The sequence below is a fragment of the Myripristis murdjan genome, chromosome 3, assembly GCF_902150065.1.
Source record: "Myripristis murdjan chromosome 3, fMyrMur1.1, whole genome shotgun sequence".
NCBI lineage: Eukaryota > Metazoa > Chordata > Actinopteri > Holocentriformes > Holocentridae > Myripristis > Myripristis murdjan.
In genome coordinates this window covers 18,176,443-18,199,973 of record NC_043982.1, presented here as the reverse complement: position 1 = coordinate 18,199,973, position 23,531 = coordinate 18,176,443, and the positions used below count along the sequence as shown (strand labels likewise).

The 23,531-nt window shown below is 40.2% G+C and overlaps 1 pseudogene; it reads left to right on the top strand.

Annotated features, from left to right (window-relative positions):
- Nucleotides 1–23,531, top strand: part of LOC115357002 (A-kinase anchor protein 13-like) — a 115,343-nt pseudogene that overhangs the window by 61,371 nt on the left and 30,441 nt on the right.

The window sequence follows — 23,531 nt, the reverse complement described above, 5'->3', positions numbered from 1 at the left end:
AGATTTTTTTTCCCCCATCAGACTTGGCCAGATATTATTTTCAAGTACTATTTCTTGCCACTGCTTATCTTACTGAGGATTCAGATAGGTGTGGTTGGTTGAACAGGACAATACAAGGAGTGCCAGCAAGTTTTGACAGTCGTAGGAAAGAATTTGAATCTCAGTTTAGTGTAGTTCTGTATAAATCTGGCAGTGTTAGTGCCTTGCTGTATGCATTGAGCTTCATGTAACCTGTTATTTGTTTTATTGTTATTTATGTATTTATTTATTTATTTTTACATCAGATACTGCTTGCTTGCCACTGGTTCACAGATACATCAAAAACTAAAACAAGTAGTGTACACACACACACACACACACACACAGTGCTGACAGTCATAGTACACGGTCAACCGTGCACATAGACAGTGCACTCCATGTAACAGCCCCACAAGGCCTCAGGCATTAAAGTCAATTTAAATGATGATTGAAATTGTAAAAACACTGTAAACAACGTTAATAGATATTTTTGGGGGGGAAATGTTCATTTTCATGAGGCCATCATCATTTATTGGTGTGTGTTTTAATGTCAGAGTTGCTATAAAGTGGCTCTGGCTCATTATCCTTAAGCCATGGCATTTGGTCTTCATTAAACCCTGTTCCTGTGGGTGAGGTAGCTCTCCCCGCACTCTGTTCATTCATGCTACAATGAAGGAATGCTGAATAGATATCTGTAAAAGTGATCATGGTTTATTTTGTATGTTTAATTTTGGTTTATTTGAAAGGGAAAGATACATTATATATAGATAAGCTGAAATCAGTTGTTTGATGCAATTATCATATTGTTTATAGCTGCTGATGCTAGTTTGCAAAGCCAATCCCTAGAAGGGCTTTTGTGAAAGTAAGATATTAAAGCAGTAAAATGGTAAAAGAAAAAGAAAGAAAACAGAAAATAAACTAAGCATAGCAAGATATAATAAAACAAATATTTAGAAACCACATATGGCAAGGATGGAAAGTTGCCATCAACTGAAGCCTAGAATTTGTTTTGCCATGGCTGGTAGGTTAGTATGCAGATAACCAACCATCACTGGGAGTCATACTCTGAACACATAGTTGGCAAGTATAATGGTGAATGTTGTGATGGATTTTTAGGAATTGCTAGGCACTGTTGCTGGCAGACAAAAACATTTCCTGTGATTATCACAGTCATTATAGCTCAGATGTTGAGGCATAGCACTGGCACAGCAAGAGTTACAGTTCCATATCTTGTGTTTAAATGGATACAGCAAGGCACCAACACTGCTGGGGTTAGGCCTTCAATTCCCATTTGGGGCTATCTATGCTTGATTTGATTTTTGATTTGAAAAGTTTATTTTGAACAACAATAAAACAAAGCAACATGAATAACAACAGACAATGAAGTTACTGTATGTTCAAAAAGGAGTGGGAAGAAGTCGAAACTTATGTAATCCCACCCCCTCTACTAGTACCTGTACAAGTACCTGATGGATTTATCCTGCTTCTTAAATATTACTACTATCAATAACCATTATATAATAATAATAATAATAAGAAGAATAATGATACAATAGCAATAATAATAATAATAATAATAATAATAATAATATGAGAATACAATATTAGCAATAGTAATAACTACGATCATAATTTCTTATTAATATACACCAGTTGATATATTTACATTTATATTAAAGGACAAGGACAAAAGTACTTAACAATAACAACACAACATAAAAGAAAAGAAACTAATAATAATGAACAGATTTAAGTATAGTAACAATAAATAAAGAATAATTAACACAATAAATAAAGAATAATTGTTAAAATATCTACACTTCTGTTACCATTAGACAGTTTGGATTAAAATGGCAGCTGTTACATATAGTTTGCTACTTCACAGAGACTTAAATCTGCTATACCTTCCACATAAAGAGACTGTCTGGTCCCAGGTATAATTAATTACTTAATATCCCATTGTGCTTGGGGCGTGCCTTCCTTTCAGTTGAGTTCAGTCACTTGTGAACTGAGTATTAATGCACATTGTATTATGCGTTTTCTCTGTTTTATCAATTGTCTGTTGGAACAGGAGGCCAGGTAACAAAGTGTTTAAACAAGGCTTTTGCTTTTCTCTGTATGTCTGCAGGGTGATGTGCCAGTGACAGGAGGAGACAGCACCAGCGAAGTTTCTGTCTCCTGCTCCTCCACAGACGACACCGCCAGTGTCTGCCCATCCAGCTCCAGCCCTGAGGGCAGCCAGGGCCTGGGCTGCAGCTGGAGCCCAGAGGAGAGCAGCCAGACAGGGTCTTCCATCGCTGCAGGACTGGGCGGTGGTGGAGGGGCAGGGGCGGGAGGAGGAGGGGAAGCAGAGGACGAAGCCAAAGACAGAGTGACGGAGGTGCCACGGCGCCTCCTCCGGCCCAGCGTTCGCTCCCTGTCGCCCCTCCGCCGACACAGCTGGGGTCCTGGAAAGAACAACGGAGGAGACGCAGAGATGAACCAGAGGAGGTAAGACAGGGAAAAAGAGACTGAGGGGAGGACATCTGACTAATTTTTGATGAAAGGCATTAGACATTAGTTTAAAGCAGGGTTTTAAACTTTTTCATGTTCCAGACTCCCAAGTTGATTCCCCTTAAGCCACAGACCACCATTTGAAGTGATTTTGTCCTTGATATCCCTGTTATACAATATGTATAATTTCTTTTGAATTAAATTACAGTAAGATTAAACTATTCCTCATTTTTCTGGGGACCCCTGGAAGTCCTGGGACCCCTCTTTGAAAGCCACTAGGTTAGATTAAACTTAATTGATACCTGTGGTGAAATTGGGCTTGGGAAACTGACCATTGATCCTTGTGGTGAAATGTGAATGTGTAAAATGTCTCAGAAGAAATTGCAAACATTTCTTCTTATTTCTTATTCCTAATTCCTAATTCCCAATGGCAGAATATGGTATCTGAGTGATTATAAAAATCCTAAAAATCTTACACTGGATAATGGATGTACCATCCTCTAAGTTATGAGTCCAGTACTGTAGGTTAGACTGAGTATAAATATGATAATAGCAATTTATGAAATTCAGAGCCTTAGTGCAGCACACTTAGTTATGCCTACACGGTGTCCTGTCTCATCACCTATAGGCCTGTGCAGCAGTACTCAGCAGAATATTATTTATTCATTCTGTGAAGTTGATGAGTCACATCAAGATTAGGTGTTTTCGGCTGTCTCAGTTCCCGGCCTTAGACATTAGATGATGGTGATAACCAGTCTGGTGTAAGACAGTAGATGTTAGCAGACATCAGTAGAATAGGCAGAATGTTGTTGACATGATATTTTGGGGTCATTTTGCTTCCCAGCCTAGACTGAGGTACCTTTGTTAGTCAGTCTTGTGTAAGCCAGTCTAGTATTAGTCGGTAGATGTCAGTAGATGTCAGTAGGTTATAGTTTGTTGGTGTTGCCTCCCTCTGGTCCTTGCTGTGTGTTTCCTTCTCCTGCTGTGAGCAGCTGTGTTGCTGTTTGCCTGACAAAGGCAGGGAGCTCGGGGCATGCACACACACACTGACACACACCCCAATTCAAATTCACATGAACACACACACCAACAATACTAATGTGGAGTACAGTGGGAATGAGGAACCTGCCATCTGTTTTTTTCTCTGTGTTTCACTTCCTAACTTCATTGTAGTTTGACTCTTTGAACACAGGTCTGCCATGGACTGTCTAGAGAGTGGTTGCTAGGGGTTACAAGGGATATACCACCATGTTGGAGGAATGGAACCAGAAAAGACTGCTTTAGGGATTTATCTGATGCTTTTCTGGAGAGACTTCCAATAAGTGTACAACTAGAATAAGATCACCAATATTACACGTATCCCAAAATAAGTAGCTTATGTCTAAGGTCAGGGCCTTAGTGTTCTTGCAATATTCACATGACTACTGAACCATTATTTAACAGTGAAGTGAAAGAAAAAGAGGTCTCAACACCACTTCCTTCCTGATTGTTCTCCTCATTTTTGCTACATTCTAATATCATTCATTTGTGAAAATCTCATTTTTTTGTTTTCATACGGAGGGACAGGCAATTACATTAGGACCTCTTTGTTTGCTGTCATTGCTTCAACATGGTGGCATGTCCCTGATGATCATTGGTAACCACTATAAGTATTCAGAGACAGGCCTCTATACTATAGACAGAAGCTATATTCTAGTGCCCCAAGGTATCCACACCACCAGATGGATCATGCTGCCTTCACCAAGAGTGTCGCACATGCATGCATGATGCTTTTATTGACTTGCCATTTCTTCATTTTCCATTCATCTCTACCATCTTGCACCACTACCTATCTCTGGTTCATCCTTCACCTCCAGTTCCATCCGTAGTCCTGGTGAGGGGAAGCCGACCTTTCACAGGAGAAGGTACCTATACATTACACCTATCATTTCAACTGTTTTCAGTATTGATTTCTATATTTTGCTTGGTGGGGTGTATTGGAAACGTGTGTAGAGATATTTAAAGTCTCACTTTTAATGCATGCTTGCTGGTTTACTGCTGCATTGTTGCTCTGTCACTAAAGGATTAGTATTTCAAATGCAAGTTTTGGTCTCTTTCACCCATTGAAATGTGCAAGAAATTGTCTGGTAGCTAGTTGGCTGAGAGACACTATAGTTCTGTGTTGTAATACGAACAATAAGCAGCCACACAAAAAACCCAGTGTCCCATAGAGCACTGTAATGTTGTGGAGGCTTAGAGGAGCAGGCTGTATTGAACCGAGGGTGACAATGGAGGTTTGTCGGGTAACAAATTCTTTGTGGTAGAATATGGCATTTCTGTGGAGGCAGTATTAAGTCTAAATAGGGGTTTTGATTGAATTTTGGAGGAGACATCGAGCCAGACCAGTGAAGACAGGATAGGAGTGATGCACCGATATTTTTGCAGTATTGTTATAGATATAGTGGAGCTACTGGAGGATTGTGCTAGGGACCCCGATGAAGAGCACAGCCTAGAAGAGGTCAGAGCTTAGACCAAAGTCTCAGAGTCTCCAAGGGTTTTATGGCGATGGATCTTCAAAATATTTTGAGATAAAAAAGATGCTTGTTATTTTTTATATTGTAGCCTGAGGCAAGGTGTTGGACCAGATTGGTGAATGTTGATCCAAGTAGTTGAACCAGGGAGTGACAGTTATAATGGCACCATTTGTAGTTGAGCTGGTGCCTAAGTACTTGGTAGGTCACAACCTGTTGCAGCACCTGCCCCTGCAGTCTGAGTAGCTCGTAGAGAGGATGTAGGGTGCCAGATGTCCGACGACTCATTTGTGTATATGGAGAAAAGGACAGGAGATAAAACAAAGCCCTGTGGGTTCCCCATGTTTAAAACAAGACAGAGGAACACCCCAGAAGCTTGTTTGCCACTTTTGAATGGGATGGTTAATAGTGTCAAAAACTGCAAGTGGGTCAGGGAACACGCAGCTGTTTCAAGGCTGTGGGCTGAACCAAACCATGGCCCTGAACTTTTGAAGAATATTGTTGATTTGAGAAAGTCTTGCAGGTGAGTGCCAATGACCTTTTCCAGGAAGAGATAGGCCTGTAATTGCCCAGAACCTCCAGGTCCTTAGTTGGCTTCTTGTGTTGGAGCTGATGGCAGCAGTCATGAATGCAGATGGAATAATTCCAGCTTGGAGAGTGTTTAATGACTTTGGAAATCAGTGAGATGAAGGGAGTCGGGATGGGATCCAGGAAGCATCTGAAGGATTTCATTTTGCAGATGGTTTCCTCAACTTCTAACTGAGTGAGTTACTGTAAATGCAGTGACAGAGAGGTGGGGGATCCCAAATAGATTGAGGCCAGGAAGAGATTAATGGCAGAGCTTATGGGTTGGATGCTGTTGGCCTCTCCATGAAGACCCTGCACTGTTTCACTGTTGTAGAACAACAAAAACTAGTGTCTCCAGAGTTGTTTTTGATGAGGCTGATGTAACTGTACTTTTCCTTTTTGAGGGACTGTAAATTGGGCCTTTGATTTTCCCAGTTGAATGTTGAGTTTTCTCAGCTCAACCTGTTTGGTCCCTCTGTAATAATGTAATATTTTAGTGCTCATTCCAGCCACTATACCACAATAGTTTATAGCAACTGGTTCCACTGTGTAGTTCCACCGAACAGTTCCTCCTGTCTGGTTGAAGGTGTGCTGATCAGGGAATTGTTGGAATGAAAACTTGCAGAAACATAGCTCTCAGCAGCACATGTTTGGAGACCACTGCCCTAACCACCAGGCCACATCGTACAGCATTCAAGATGGAAATGCCTGCTTTATTAGTGTGCACTGTAATGGCTACCACTGTTGTGATTTCTGACAGTGGTGAATAGCATAACCTAGTGCAGCAACAGCAGTAAATGGCTAAACAAGACAGTTCATGACATTGTCACCATCCTTAGTCATCTCAGTAACTCCATCCTCTCCATATCCTTTCCCATCTACTCCACCATCACCCCTCCTTACCTCCCACAACCCCATCACTCCTCACTCCTCCATACCTCCCCCTCCACCTCCCTCCCCGTTAGTATCAGCTGGTGCCCCCCTGATCTCCCCTGAGCCATGGCCTGGATGTGGTTAGTTGCCTCAGGTACTGTTTGGATGTGTGTGATTGTTTTCTGCTTGCTAGCAACACAATCATCTACTTTGAATGCGACACAATGATTTACATGCCCTTGATTTGCATTTTCTGTATGTGTGTGTGTGTCTGTGTCTGTGTGCGTGTCTGTGTGCGTGTCTGTGCGTGTCTGTGTGCGTGTGTGTGTGTGTGTGTGTGTGTGTGTGTGTGTGTGTGTGGAGTGCGCACGTATGTGTGTGTGTGTGTGTGTGGTGTGTGTGTGTGTGTGTGTGTGTGTGTGTGTGTGTGTGGAGTGTGCACGTATGTGTGTCTGCCCTGCCCAGTCAATCAGTGGCAGTCCACAGCACAGAGCTACAGCAGCTACTGTTTTTCAGTCTTGAGCCTGACCTGTCAGCTCTATAGCATAATAAATAATACCACTACTGGTAGGAGGTTTGCCCATGCCTTATACTGTGACAGATGTAGTCATCTACAATGCACAGCCCTGAGGATAGGTGAGTCCTGCTTCATGCTGGTCGGTGATAATCCCTGAGTCATTACTCAGCTTGGTTCAGTTTAGTTTAGTGATATTTGAATGTGTTGGACTGATGATTTGGTAGGTAATCGAATGCCATACAAACCCCAGGGCTGAAGAGGAGAGAGATTTACTACTGCAGCTTTAACTATCACCAAGTCTGTCCTGACGCTATAGAGCTGCAGCCATATAGCATACCTCATACAGATAGTAGTTGTAGTTTTCCTGTTCATAATCATTGCATTCGATTTTTCAAGGACTCTTATTTCCAGTAGTAGATCGATGTAATTGGGTTTGTAATCACAACAGCACGGCTGTATACTGATGCTGATGTTGGAAATCATTTACTGCTGCGTTTAGCTGTAAATCTGCTCCAGAACCCAGTGATAACTCAGTTTGGCTAAACACTGTGGACGACCCTGTGCCCTGTGGACTGTGAATCTGTGTTGTGTTTGTGTGTGTGCGCGCGTTAGTGCATGTGCACTTGCTGTTGTAGCAGCAATAGGTGTGTGCGTTTGTGTTTCTGTATGGTGTGTTTGCATGCATAATGCCTGATGAAAAATACAGTGCAGTTTGGTTTGTGCATGCGCTTGCGTGTTTACGATGGTCAGACTTCCTTCAGCCAGAATCACCCTTGGCTTCTGTTTTTCTGTACAGCTACAGCCTGGAGGGCCTCAGTGAAGCCCGCGAGCAGCTTAAGAGCCACCGCACCCATGGGCCCCACATCCAAGAGCCTCCAAGGCTTCCTCGGCAGGAGAGTGAGGAAAGGGGCTCCCTGGGCTCTCTGGTCTCCCTGACGGAAGAGCAGGAGGAGGTGGGGGAGCACAGTGGACTGGATGAGCAGGTCAGTCATGACACTCATCGACTTTGACCAACAGATCTCATGTTTTCATTTTGTTTTGCACAAGGCCTCCAAGGCCTCCTCATGCACATCCTCAGTTCATGCCATGGGTTCATGTCCTTTGTCCTTGAGTTGTCAAGCACTTTGTGACCAACTGTGTTTTATTTATTCATTTATTTTTAATTAATCATTTAACAATACGTTTGACCTGATCCTTTTTCTTTATTCCAGAAGTCAAGGAGGTATCGGCCTTTGCGACAGAACTTTCCTCCGATGACCCTACCGCTCACCAAGTCTGTATCCATGCTTGCCATCAGTCAGAGAGACATTGATGGTGAGTGATAAAACTTAGACTTGGGTTGATGAAAAGACAAAATGACAAATCGATGGGTAGATGGGCAGGTATCTAGGCACATGTCTAGGTCAGTAGATAGGAAGGCAGGTCAAAAGATAGGTACTGTAGATAGATGCTTGTTTCCTCAATTACTTGTTGGATAACTTGATAACTTTACTAGTTCTTTCCTGGGGTATTTATGTGGTCAAGCCTATAACCTTTCCCTAGTCTTTTTTTATGTAACCTCTCACCCCTCAGCTACACTTAAGGGTGTATTTGGGGCCCATGAAAAGGTGTACTTTATGATTTCTTTTGTTGAGTGTTTACAGCATCCAGTATATTTTAGCTACCCACATGGCCATGCAGCAGGTCTGTGTTATTATTGGATTGTTGTCAGTTTGTTTTATTGAGTGATCAGTATCTGGTTCTTTCTCTCCCTCCAACCCTCCCAGCGGTAGGACGCCTGCGACGTAAGAGGCGAATTTCCTTCTCTTTCAACCTCTCCCCCATCCTCAACAAATCTAAGTCTCAGTTAACTTATCAGGACTTTTCTTCTAGTGATGATGAAGATAACTTGAGTAAGTACGCTAGCCTTAGCGGCAGTAGAAAATAGCAGTGATGCCAGAGCCAAAAAAATAGCAGCTACTGAGTAGAGACCTCTGCTATTAGAAACCAGGATCTGCCTTTCCTCTTCAAAGTACTATAACCCAGACTCAAAGCCCATAAGGTCAGGTTCTAGCTATTCTCCATGTGAATATGAAAGTTGAATATGCATTTGATTATCCTGCTGAAAAGGATTCAGTTCACATGGTGAAGGAGGCTTGTTTCAATGAAGGAGTGAAGTCACAATATGATATCAGCTACACAACTACATACTTTAAGGGTTTATGATTATAAATCAATTGGTAATCAAGATTAGTTTGTTAATCATGACTGTAATTAACTGTAATTACTAGTCTGCAATTGTTAATCAAAAGAGGTGACACATTTTTTTTTTATAACATGTTTACTATCTGTATATTTTTAACTACAGTATACATGAATGAATAGAAATCTTTCACTATTGACATATATTTATGATAATTCACTGTAGAAATTAAAAGTGTGATATATGATTGCACATAATTCCAGGAAAAAATCCACCCTAAAACACTTGGTGGTGTACTATATATTTTGAGAGCAATCTTGTTGTTTGGTAGTGTACTTTTCCTCATTTCTGTGGGTAATTGGCCATGTTGAGATATTTGATTGCAGTTACAACACAGCTTGATAGTAGAAAATTAGCTGCCTAGACCATGCATGTTAAATGTCCTGTTTTGCTGTCAGCCCCTCAATCTGAGGGACTGACAGCACGAAAGCATAAAAAGCTTAAGTCTAGATTCCCAGCTTTGTACCGGTGCTCAAAAAACGTTCATTCAATTTTTCATCATTTAGACTTATGTGTGTGTGTGCGCATGCATGCATGCATGTGTGTGTGAATTCAACATCATACATGGAGAAATTTACCACAGAAGAGACACAGATACTAATTTCTCTAACATCAGTGTCTTCAATAGAGCAAAATGGTATGCAGCCATAAGACACGCTTTATTTTTCGGGGCACAGCTGCAAATATATACCAGACGATGTTCTCAAACTAGTCAGCTAGTCCATATGATATATCACATATTATATGGCCATGTTACAAACTGAGATAGAAGTACAGGAAGCAGATTAAGGGAAAGTGGGTGCATCAGAAAAGTAAATTACAAAAATTACAACACTTACTGCAGAGTGTGATTGGATGCTGAAGGGCAGTGATGCCCAAAAGATGGAGTGCGGTAAACATTTCCACAAGGAAATAACTTCTAGTGACTTTTTTTTTCAAGCTGCTTGCAAAGTGAAAGCACAAAAAGAATAGTTTTGTAGATGAGTTGATATTGTAGAAAACATAGCTATATCTTTCACCTAGGTAGCAGACTCTGTGCTGACAATCCCTGTTGAATCAAATGTGATTGAATATGTTGTTGGCCTGCCCTGCCCAATACTCTGTTGGCCTTGGTTGGATTACTCTAAATTTAGGTTGCATACAAATGAAGAAACCGGTGGAAATGGAGAGAAAAAAAGACTTTCAAACTGTGCACATGAAATGAAGAACTCCTTCTTCTCCAAAAGAAATTTAAGCTAAGCTTGTAAGCTTTACACAAAGGTGCTAAACTCTTCCTCTCTATTCTCATCTCCCATTAACTTTGATAAGATAGTTGTGGTGTTTTCTGTCTCCTTGACTGGTCAGGTCAGAACTTTGCCCTCTTTGTCCTGTTTTGGGTTGTTTTTTTTCTCATGCGGCACAGACAAGCCATACTTTTCATATTTGTGTTTAAAACAGAATATTTGGTAGAAAGTCTTATTTATCAGGCATTGCGGTTGCTTTTGGAATCTAAATATAAATAAGATTAAAGGAAATCAAATAAGCACAGGCTTGAAAGTGTATAGCTAATGCACAACATGTTTTGGTTTACATGTGTTTGCTTTTTGCAGCCATATTGAATATATTCAGCCTAAAACCACAACTAGGCCAGAGAGTCACTGACAGAGCTCCAAAATACCAACTGGAACAATAGTTCATCAATATTAGAATTATTTTTCTAAACATCTCTCCAGGAATGTTTTGCTGAGCTCCAAGTTTTTTTCTCAGCCCCACCCTACTTCACATTCCCATTGATTCACACATTTATAGTCAAAGTCTCCCAGTAAAGCTGGTCCTCTGCTGTTGGCCTCTAAGCAGCTCCACTGGAACATCTGAAGCTTAAATGCCTTGCTCGTTGGTATCGAGGTGGCTGGTTGAGGCAGAAGAGGGCATATCACATTATTTATCCCTGCCTAGAGTTTTGTAGCTCAGATTTGACCTAACAACCTCCTGTTCAAAGTGTGATTCAATAAGTCAGAGAAGTCATTAATATTTAAACATTTAAGGGTGGCGGGTTGGCTCAGTGGTTAGTGAGGTCATCCTCCAACCAAACCTTCCCACGATTGATCCCCAGTGTGGCCAAATCTGTGGAAGTTCCCCGGTTGGCAGACCCTGCTGCCAGCAACAGGGTAGAAAAAGAGAATTTCTCACTGGGGAGTATCTAAAAAATCTGCTTCTGTATTTCTAGACTTGACAATGTATTGGTTTTCTTTCAGTTGTCCAAATCCCTAGTCCTAGTGCTCATCTCCTCTCCTGTTTCATTCCAGGTATGAGGTCGTTTTCCAGCACCTCTGGGTCCGTGGCATACAGGTCAGTCATACTGGATTATTGCTGTTCTCAGTGGCATCTCAGATCTTTACATTTTTAGCAAAAAGGATTCTGTATTGTATCAGGAGCATCAGCAAAACCCATTATGGTACTAAGAACCTTTTATAAAAAACTCTTCAGCACCACACTCAAATGATCCACTTTGAACTTCCATTGTGTTTTAAAGAACAATATAAAAATGTGTGAACTGAAGAGCCACACTGAGTTCCTTATTCCAATGTGCTATTTATTTATATCAACATATCAGAGCTGTTACATAGAACAACTATCCTAATCAAAGAAGCCTCCCTTTTCTGGACAAATGGCCATAAACGTTGTGAAAGCAGCTGTTTTGCAAAGTTAAAAGTGTGCGTGTGCGTATGTGTTCATATTTCAGTATATCAGAGGAGGAACCTGGCCCATTGCGGAGTGACACTGAGGGAAAGAGTGTGACGAAGGTCAGCCGGACATTCAGCTACCTCAAGAACAAGATGTACAAGAAGACCAGGGTGAGAGAACATGGAGTTTTTATTTTCATTTTATGAAATAAAAATGTCTTAGGAGATGTGAAAAAACAAATATTCAAATACAAAAACTGAATGTTGCCTGTAGGTTATTTATCTTTCTCTTGCTCCTGCAGCAACACTTAGCTTTTTGGGCTTTGAGCTGAAAAGGCAGACATGCATTGCTAATGACGATGAGAGAGTGAATGAATGTTGTTGGTCATTTTACTGTTTAAATGAGCACCAAGAGGGTCCGGATGTCTCCAGTGTGCTTAGTGAATAATTTGTCTTCCTAAAAGGCCTTCCTCTTCTTTAAACCTTTATAGGTGCTTGAGTGGAGCACTGCTATAAGAACGAGACTCTGTGTGTGCATTCATACATTTTGTTTGTTCATTCATTCATTTACTCATTCATTTTTTCATTTATGTGTAACGTTTTTGCCTTGCCGAGTGCCAAGAGCAATACAATATGCACTAAGTGATGCAAAACCATGACAACCTGAAACAAAATGCAATATGCATCCATGCCACCAGCCATGGGGTCAAACAAGTTTTCTACATCCACATACCAGCAAGTAGCCTGGTGCATTAATGCAATATGTTGGTCATTCTTAGTTATATCAGGACTGCTTTACCACAGCACTTTGGTGTTAGTAAGTGCAGTTTGTACCATCAACATAGTTTCACTCACTCCAATCATACATGAAACCCCACACACCTGTTCATCTTGGAACACTGTTGCTTAAGGCTGGGTTGAAGGTTAGCTGTCATTGCAAAAGGAGAGTGTTTCTCTTGACTTTTCCCTTCCAAATATTCCCAAATGGTCCATTTTTTTTTTTTTTAACAGAAAAGACCGCTACAGACAGTAAAGAGAGTTTAACCAGAGCAGAAAACTTTAATTTCAGCTCCCATGTTAACAGTTGTACTATGCTAATAGACTCAGCCTTGAGTCTATTTTGCGATACGGAAAGACATAAAAACATTATGAAGCACAAGAAAATACACCATATTTTGCATTACATCAACACTGTTTATCCTACTAAATGTCTGACTTCTGTCACACTGTGGTAACACATAACCAATTAGTAGAAGCTGTTTTCTTGGTTAATCACAACAAGATAAAGTTGGTACCAAAAAATGAAATTAAAATTTTACACACAACCTAACTTGTTGTAATATTGTCTACCGTATAGCCTTGATCATCAAAGGATATCCCAACCAATGATTTTCCAGGGAGTATATTAAAACTCTGCTGGTATGAATACACCAACTGACCTTCTGGACTCAGTGCTTGGTCCTTTCCTCTTAGTCAAACTATTTGTCAACACCGTGTTCAATTCCACTGCTACACAGATGGTGCCCAGCTTTACATTACCATGAAATCCATAACTAACTCTACACACTCCACCCTTCCCAATGACATAAAAAACTTATGAATAACCACAAACCTCCTAAAACTCAGCTGAGACAAATCAGAGTCATTCCATCAGTCCGATATCACTCTCCATTGACTTCTTGGTATTTTGATGACATTGGAAAAACACTTTTTCCCTTTCGTGTGGCATTTTTGTGCTTGCACACTGGGTTTGGCACAAGAGTGGGGACGGGCAGTGCACCAAAATGGAGGCTTCTTAATTAATGGTAGCACAAGGCAGATGTGCTATTTTGTTTAAAAAAAAAAAAAAACAACAGTTATTGAATTAAGAGCCCAAAGGACCATTCAGTTCAGCGTCACTTCAAATCCTGCAGCCTTCCAGGTCACTCTGGGTGTGTGGCTGTTGGAGACCTGTTATAACATGGCTTATACACCAGATATCAACAAATCAGCAACAATGTGGATTCGACAATGGCAAGGGGCATTAACCATATTATAGAGCCAACATTTGGTATGCTAAAATGCATTTTAGGTTGGCAATCCAGTCTATTAACATTATACTGTGAGGGTGAGAGTTACCTGTAGCCATTCATTGCAAATTCTGTGGCCCATGATCCCCAAGTGAGTTACCAGTTCAGCCATCTAGCTGCTGAAGTTAAATACAGTGCCCTACTGTACAGAATCCCCCTCAAATCTCCTCAAAAACTTGCAATATGTCCAGAGCTCTGCCGCCCACTGCTGACCCACACCCCTTCCAGAAACCACATCTCCCTTGTTCTCCAAAACCTCCACTGACTCTCTGTTGAATACCACATCAAATTCAAACTCCTCCTCACCTACAAAGCCCTCCAAATATTGCCCCGTCCTACCTTTCCTCACTCCTCCTACAGCACCCTCCCACTCGCTCCATCAGATCTGCCAACACTCACCTCCTCACCTCTGCAGTCAGAACCAAGCAGCGAACCTGGGGGGACAGGGCCTTCTCCTCCGCCACCCCCACACTCTGGAGCTCTCTCCCCCGTCACACCAGGAGCTCAGATCCACTTACATCTCATAAGAGTGCTATGAAAACACCCTCAAAAATTATAATACACCATTCTTTTTATTGCATTCTTCTCTTTTTTTTCCCTTTTATTGTATGTGTATAGTGTTCCTTATCAGACTGATGTATCACTTACTCTTTTAAGTGTCCATTTTTTGAAAGCACTTTTAAATTTAATGTATTATCAATATTATTATAATTAATATATGTCAGTGAAAATCTCTCTGACCACCACGTTATGAACTGTTTAATGATGTGACAAGACGTGTTTCTGTCTTAAACAGAAACATGGTAATTTACCTACAACCTATGTAAAATAGCACGTTCCTTTCTTGCTGCAAGTAAGGGGCAAATCCAGTTTTATCATTGATTGGCAATTGGCAGTTTGGAAATTGCAGTGCTCAGTATTTCAATTTGGAAATTGCATGAATAAACATTGCAATTTGGTTATTGTAGCAGTTAGTGAAGTGATTTGGGAATTTCATTAGTTGATTTGTTGATTTGAAAAAATAATGGTCAGTATTCCAATTTAGAAACTGTAGTGGTAAAATATTGTGATATAGACTTCTTTGTGGGGCTGCCCCCTGAAAGTTCACAAATCAAATCATCTGTTGGAGACCCATCAGTCGACTGAGATTCTTCAAGTCACAGTTGTTTTTTTTTTTTTTTTTTTCTTGTCAGTCAGTGTGCATTATAATAACAGTAGAAAATAGATAGAATCTTACAAAAATGCACAGGGATAACATTTCAATGAGGATAAATAAGGGGAATCAAAAGTATATTTTTATATTCTAGTAGGGCTTTTGGTACACTTGTTAAAAAAAAAAAAAAAATCTAAATCCACATGACAACATGCGCTGCTGGTTAACTGATGAGAGAAGCTGAAACCTTAGGTGGTGTGAGCTGGTGTTAAACTAGGCAGGCTATAACCATGTCTCAGAGGAAGTATGACAGCATTTCAAACGTGTGAAGGAAAATGTTAAAGTTTAACACAAACTCTGTATGCAAGAATCTGTTCATCATTCAAATACATCAAACATTGCAAACCACTTGAAACGGGTAAGTTGCATAGCTAGTCAGCCATTCTGCAATTATTTGAGCAGATTTACTTAACATAAAATACAGTCAGTAAATCTATTTACAAGGCTAATTTAAATATATGTTATGTGTATCTCTGCTAGGCCCATCCCACGTACAGTGGTGAAATGACTATGGCCCATCTGCTTGGTCCTCACATCCGCAATTAACCCAAAAACTCTAAGTTTAAGGCAGCCGCTCACAGAGACATGGAAACGAGCAATTACCGACAGATTTCGTTACACTAGATATGAGACCTGTGAATCTTATCGAGGGCACAGGATTTAAGAAGCTAAAGAAAACTGTTATGAATCTTCAGATCATTGTACTGAAGTGCTGACCCTGAGTCGAAACTGCAAATTGGGCACAGCCTTTCCTCTTTGTAACCAGCAGAAATAGAAGACACTGAGAGGGAGACAGGAAGTAAAGCAGGAAGACAGTTGGCTGTTTTCTAACCTCAGTCATGCTTTGCTTTAAAGTGACAGAACCCTGAACAAGTTCAGGATATCCTCTGGCATGTCCTCTGTCAAAGGTCAAAAAAATAATAAATAAAATAAATAAAAAAATAAATCTATCACAATCTCAGCGCCAGGGTGCATGCATGAATACAGAAAATATTGAGCAAGTGGTGACAAAAGTTTAATCTTAAACAGCAAACACAACTTGACTTCAATAATCATCATGTTTGTCATATGGCTGCATGTATAGCTGACAATAATATATTCCATAACATTCAAGACAATTCTCAAAGTACGCAATAACCTCTAATAAGGTCCAAAAATCCTTCAAAGTCAAATCTAGTTTGTGTTAATCACCAGCCCATCTGTTTTTGGGTACCCACAGACATTTACTATTCATTATGAAGTCAGCACTGAAAGGGGAATCTAGTTTGTGCTGTTTCATCATACCGTCTGTACCAAATGTAAGAGAATTGCTGAAATGCCACTTCCTCATCACTGCTTCCTTGATGGAGTGTCAGTGCTGGTAGCATCAGCCACTCAGCCACAGCCAGGGATGTTGTACAGGAGATTCAAAGAGAGCTGTAGCTTCTCAGTAAAGTGGAAGGGTTGTTCGGAGGTGAGCAAACAAAGTCTTTGATTTCTCCGTCAAATTTCAGTGAAAGGCATGTTGATAGTATGTATGACAGTAGTTTTTGCAATATGTTGAAATGTCTCTTTAGGGCGCTTCTCTCCTTCGTAGTGAGCTCAGTGCCTGTTTATCTGCATTGTTTTGTCTGTTTTAATTTCTGGTTCAGATGGTCACAAGTGATTACTTTTATGCTTCTGCTGCAAAGTTACTTGTTATGCTTATATACATAGGATATATTTTTTTGTTTGTTTGTTTTTTTTCTTTTCTCATGCTTGTTCTATGTCTATTCCACGATGTTCAGCTGGTGGTTAAGAATAAGGAATCAGGCATAATAATTACAGGTGTGTGTGTGTGTGTGTGTGTGTGTGTGTGTGTGTGTGTGTGTGTGTGTGTGTTTTGCTGCTGTGTACTTACTGAAAGTGTACTTTCTTTAGCCTTCAGTTTGTAGAAGTCTGACAGTGTGCTTCACTCTTGGTGAGACAGCTGCAGTTGCAGGAAGTAAGAATAAAGTGCAAAGTGTTGCAATGGCAATAAAACTGCAAGCTTCACAGTATCGTCAAGCTGCTGGATTAAATGGGCACTAATATGTCAGAGCTTTGTGGTCCTCTCAAACAAAGAGGCCCCGGACTGGCCATTAAAAAAAATGGAAACTCCATTTTCCCATTTCCTCTGGGTTTGGGTGGAGCCTCGGTGATGAAAAAGAGAGTAAGAGCTCTGTTCTTGTCTACATCACTGTATTCAGCTCAGTGTAGAGAGACGACTGACAGCTAAATGTGACTTCTCTGTGCTAGTGCAGAGACTGCAGGGTTTCCATTTGTGTAGGAAGACCACACTGCTATGAAGAGGTTTGATTCCTTGGCAGTGTGAATAAATCAGCAGTCACAAGTCCTGTCGAAGTGTCCTTGAGCAAGACACCAAAGCCGCTTTGCTAATACCTTATATTTAACCCTGAATACAAGCTCTCAGCTTAATGACTAAAATGTAAATTGTAAATGTGCCAGCCCGTGGAATTAATGGTCAGTTAATGTCAATAATCTTTGATGACACCTTAATATTTATTATATGCTTCTGTTGCTATTTACGCTGACCTTTAAAGCACTTTCCTCTAATTAGTAATGCTGTAAAAACAAAAACAAAAAACAAAAAACTGCCATTTTCTCATCATTGTCTGTCTATAGTTTAAAAAGCTGCCTTTTTGCTCTGTCTGAGGCTAGAATACATCTAAACATTTAAAAGGTCACTTTGTCTCTTAATGAGAGAATTTGTTGTCAGCATAAACAAGGCATCACTTAATGAGCTAACCTCCCCTGCTGTGTAGCGCCATATCCGAGTTTAGTATTGCTCTGCTGGATTCAGGGTGCAAATTAACACCAGCAACCAGACAAATGCTGAGATACCGTGTTAGTGGCTGATAAGTTAGCCTAAACCACAGGTAACTAATCAGCGTTCAGAGCTGTGTTGTACTCTAAACACCTAGCGAGCTGGTAAAATGGTGACACAGGCCAATGAAAAATGTTATTTTTCTGTCATGGCAATGTCAGTTTGTGTTCCTAACCCCTGTTGCTTCCACTTTGCAGGAAAAGGATCGGAGAAAAGGGAAAAAGACAAAGAGGGCAAGGAGAAGGACAAGAGGACAGTGAATGGTCATTTGTTCGCACCGGTCAGCTCTGTCCAGGCAACACAATGCTCTCAGTGCAACAAGGCTTTGAACGCTAAGGAAGCCTTCCACTGTACACGTAAGTCCACAAGTCTAACTCCTTTTCTTTCTTTCTTTCTTTTTTTTTTTTTTTTTTTTTTTTCTTTTTCTTTTCTTTTTTTTCTTTTTTTTTTTTTTCTTCTTTCTTTTTTTTTCTTTTGTTCTTTCTTTCTTTCTTTCTTCTTTTCTTTCTTTCTTCTTTCTTTCTTTCTTTCTGTTATGCTACTTGTGAAAAACGCTGATCATGGCTCCTGTTGCTGTAACACTAGGGAAATCCTGTTAAGTGTTGTGCTCATTTATTAATGGAATTCATCTAATTAAAATTTATTTCTAATTTAAAAAATGTGCTAAGCTCCCAGCATCGTCAAGACGCAACACTGAAAATAAAGCAAAAAGAAGCCAGCTCTTTGAAGAAAGGCTGTAGTGGATACACAACATCAAGTATTTATTGTAGGCCGCTCTGGATAAGTGAATCACATTTATACTCATAACTCCTCATAACTTAGTCATAATTGCCAAATTATGGAGATTGTTAGTAGGGCATTGATCCACCAAAGGTCTGCTGAAGTGTGTCTTCATATTCAAGTGTCTGAACTATACTGGAGGGATACTGCACTCAAAGCGTGATGGGATGTTAATTGATTCATTAACTTTGGGACCAACTTGTTTAGAAGCATCTGCTCTTGATATAGTTTTTTTTTTTTTTTTTTTTTTTTTTTTTTAGCCCTTAGTTATTAAGCATTGTCTTTACTTTGGCTTTAAGCAGTCAGTGCCTGCCTTGCAAATGTGAATGTAAACCATACACACTTTGTTGAAGCAGCTTCATGCTCTGTGTGAAGTGAAACTGACTAAACTACCCGGCACTAGAGTGTAACTGGAGTCTCACTACAGACAACAACTTACAGTTCTGAGCTGTTTACACTGAAGCAGCAGCAGCAGCAGCAGGCCTGAGGCGGATGTAGTTTATTGCACAAGCCTTGGCATTAGCCAAAAAAAAGAGAAAGAAGATAGAGAGAGAGAGAAGCCAGCTCTTCGATGGATCACAGCGTTCCTCACTGCCTCGTCTCGATGGTGACAATCTGCCACGGCCGCAGACTGGCAAAACAGCTCTTGTTGTGCACACAGTCAGTCTGGTTCGGATGGTTGGAGCCACAGACAGTTGTGAGGGTGTATTCAGGAGCGTTTGTACTAGCAGATGTTTGGCTGATGTCCATTCAGCAGACAAATACAGTGATCCTTTGTCTGAGATTAGCTGGAGTCAGTGAGATGCTGACATAAAGCAGGAAAATTCTTGTAAAACCAATTAAGAGTGGAAAATCATTAGAGGAATTTAAGTTAGTTTTACTGTGGAGCTCATTTTAAACCCTATATTACAAAACATAGTTACATACCATGTACTATTTGGGGGATGACTTTATGCAAAGCTCTTTTGAGTGCAAAATTTCTAACATGGTGGGCCCAGTGGGAATACAACCCCTAACCCTGGCAGTGGTGGTGTATTGTTCTGTCTGCTGAGCTACACATGTCCTGCTGGGCTGATGCCCCTGAAGGGCATCAGCTAAATGTCTAACATGTAAATACAGTCCCAGTGATAGGTTGGGATGGATATGATATGATGAGAGCTGTGGATTTTTTTTTTTTTTAATCATGATTATGTTTTACATTTCTTTCTGTAGGAAAATGAATTTCTAAAACACACTATTAAATAATGTATTGTAGCAACCAGCTAACTCTGAAACATGAACATGAAGTTATGGAGCATTACTGTCAGCTACACTTTACCATTACCAGAGAGGGCGGTTCATCTCATTGGTATTTCCTGGTCGACCACTAATAACACCATTTCTCATTGCTTCATTTTTTTTTTTTTTTTTGTATAAAGTTTTACAGTAGGCTATATGTATAGAACCACATGTTTTTGTTGTAAAAATCAGATCTCCACCTTAAATGTGCCATTGGTATCGCAAAATATTTGATAGCACAAAACTGAAACAAAGTATAACCATTTTTAGAATACTGGGAAACAAGAGTCCTCACTTGACCAGATGACACGGTATAGATTTTACAGATCTTCTATAAAACAAACTGAACACAAGTATGATTATATGTGTTCCAAATGTTTATGTAAAAGAAATTTTCCCATGCAGTCTCATTTTTGTGCGTGCAATGCATGTGCATATTGTGTGTATGTGTGTGTTTGTGTCTTTGTGTGTGTGTGTGGTGTGTGTGTGTGGTGTTTGTGTCTTTATGTGAGTGTGTGTGTGTGTGTGTGTGTGTTGTTCCCCAGCCTGTATCTCTTCTATTTTTTTATCAGTATTACCCTTGGTTGCATCACTGCTCAGCTCCAGTCTGTCTTTCATTAGTGGCTGGTGAAGTTTCCTGGCCGGCTTTGGAAACCAGTCAGTATTTCTAACCCCCCCCACATCCCCGCCACCGCCACCACGGTTTTCACTGAGCTTTCTTGTTGCTCCGTTTTTTTTCCAGACTGTAATGCCTGTGTCCATAAGAGCTGCAGGGACGGCCTGCCTGCATGTGCCAAGGTGAAGATGAAGGTAAGAATTTCCTCAAAGCGCCCCAGTATTGATATTGTATCCCTGTAGCTGATATTGACTTGCTCTGTTCATTTATGCTGTTGTTCTCTGTTTCTGTGGCTAGTTCCCCAGACAGCAGTTTGCAGTACCAGATTCAAGCTCCGTTCCCACAGTCACAATGAGGAATAAATGTGAGTGTCAAACTAAACCTGGATTTCACACATAATCTTCATGACCACAAATTTCCATCTCAGCCTAGGTTTCTAATTCAGATTTGTTTTACTGGGGCATTACTCAGTTAATCCCCCTTTGTGTAAGTGCGCTGCTAACTGCCAAAATAAAGGAAATGCTTGAGTAGTATATCGAAAAGCAGGTCTGTCTGGTCCTTTAGATGATTAATCACGTAAAATAATAGGCATCCCATCATGGTTTGGGCGTGGCATTGCTCCAATAAAGTCCAGTCACGTGAAGAATCAGTGCCAAGGCACAGTGAAGCTGTGGTAAACCAACACACTATTAAGACCCTTTATGTTTGTGTTTCCTCAGTTTTGGCAGCTAACTGCACCAGAGTTGGCTAAGAGGCTAGTTTCCATTCCTGTCCTCTAAAAACAAGGGGTCCTTAGGGGTTGTTCTGCAATCCAAAGGAAGTCAATAAACCTTAGGGGTCAAAAAGGATTTGTTGAAGAACCCCCATATGTTAGAGCCTCCTGGAAATACCATCAAGGTTCATGAACCCTTTGATATTATTAGATAAAGGGAAACTTTTTACTAAACCCTATGGGGAAATAGAATCACTGCAGCAGAAAATAGGGTACATAAAAAAAATGAAGTTGAAATTAGAGTAGCACAAATGGAGGTTACATAAACCTGCCCAAGTAACAATTACAACACTGTTATGTAGATATGCATTGATTAAAAATGTGCAAAAGTATTTAATCCAGCAACAAGATGTGGGGAAAAAGGGAAAAGAAGCAGCAGTATTTTTGTCAATAGCAGAACTCACTTAGATAGAAAGCATGTGAGATGCAAACATATTGAAAAAGGTGGACAATAATTTAATAAATTCTGTAAGTTATAAATATTTACATGCAGTACACAACAATGAGAGGAATGTGAGAATGAGCTGGTATAAAGGGGATCCACAAGGTTCCCTCTTGGATCCCCTGTCATTTTAATCTCATTCACACTTCTCATCAGAGTGCAGGCTGCTGCTAACTGTCTGTTTGTCTGCCTCTTGGTCCAGCCACCGTGACGAGGGAGCGCCCATGGTCAGCCATCTTGTCCCTGAAGACCACTCCTCCCTGGCAATACCATCATCACGGAGACACACCAGCATCATGCCTTTCCACGGCAACAACCTGTCAAAGAGTCTCTCTATCAGCAACATTGCCGGGTGAGTTGGTGTGTGTGTGTGGGTGTGTCTATGTTTGTCCATGTGATGCTATTTTGAGCTTCATGTAAGGTTGCAAAGAGCTGGAAAATTTCTGGTAAATTTCCTGATTAATTTCCAATTGATCTTTTCAGAACTTTTCATGGGAAGTTAAACTGGGGAATTTTGGAAATATTCCAAGTTGGATGGTTCTCTTACACATTTTTCTAGTCCAACAGCTTCTATAAAATAACTCAAAATTAACTCGGCTGAATAGGTTTACTATATCACCTTAATCTGAGTTCAATAAACCGAGCTGGTCCATGGAGAAGCTACTTCAGGTTTTTGTTCTGTTTGCCTTAATACCATTCATTAACTCCTGCTATTGTTTTTGGAGTGGAGCTGCGACTATGATCCCTTCTGCTTTTTTATGCACAGCTAATACAAGGTTTTTACACAATTAAAACTGCCTGAACAACATTCGTCCGATACAAATCCTGAATCACAGAAACAATTTGAGTTACATAATGGTGTCTAAAATTTACACTCTTAACTAGAGAATAATCACAGTCATAATTAACAAATGATGACATCTTCAGATTACATATCATGAGTACTGTCTGATTAATTACATGCCTCAGGAACATATCTCCCACGCTTTCCCTGGGAATTAACTGGAATTTACGGGAATTAATGGGAATTTACGGGAATTAATGGGAATTAACTGGAAATGTGGGGTAAGTTACACAAACTATCATATTCAAACATAAATATGAACATTTTGTTTTGTCATAAGCAGACCTGTGCAAACTAATACAAATATTTAAAAATTACATTTTTGACTTTAATTTATTTATGAGTAGAACTTGAATGGATTCTTTCAGTGAACAACAAAAACATAGTGTGCTGTAGTTTGCAGGAAATGATCTTTGCATGGCGTTGAGGAATGCACAGTGCAGGGTAGAGATTCAACTGAATTTGCATTAAATCTAGTTGTTTTAACCAAGATTATGCTGCAAGATGTTTTTTTTTTTTTTTTTTTCAACTACATTTACGTTCCCCGTTATAGGCTAACCTGCAATATTGCAAATTTCCAGTTTACTATCGTTAATTCTCATATACAGTGGTCCCTCGCTATAACGCGGTTCACCTTTCACGGCCTCGCAGTTTCGCGGATTTTTTTTAGTGCAATTTTGCATGCTTTTTTTTTTTTTTTTTTTTTTAACAGCGCATTGTGTTCTGCGTCCTGATTGGCTAGGGGAGAGCCTGCGCATTGTGTTCTGCGTCCTGATTGGCTAAGGGACT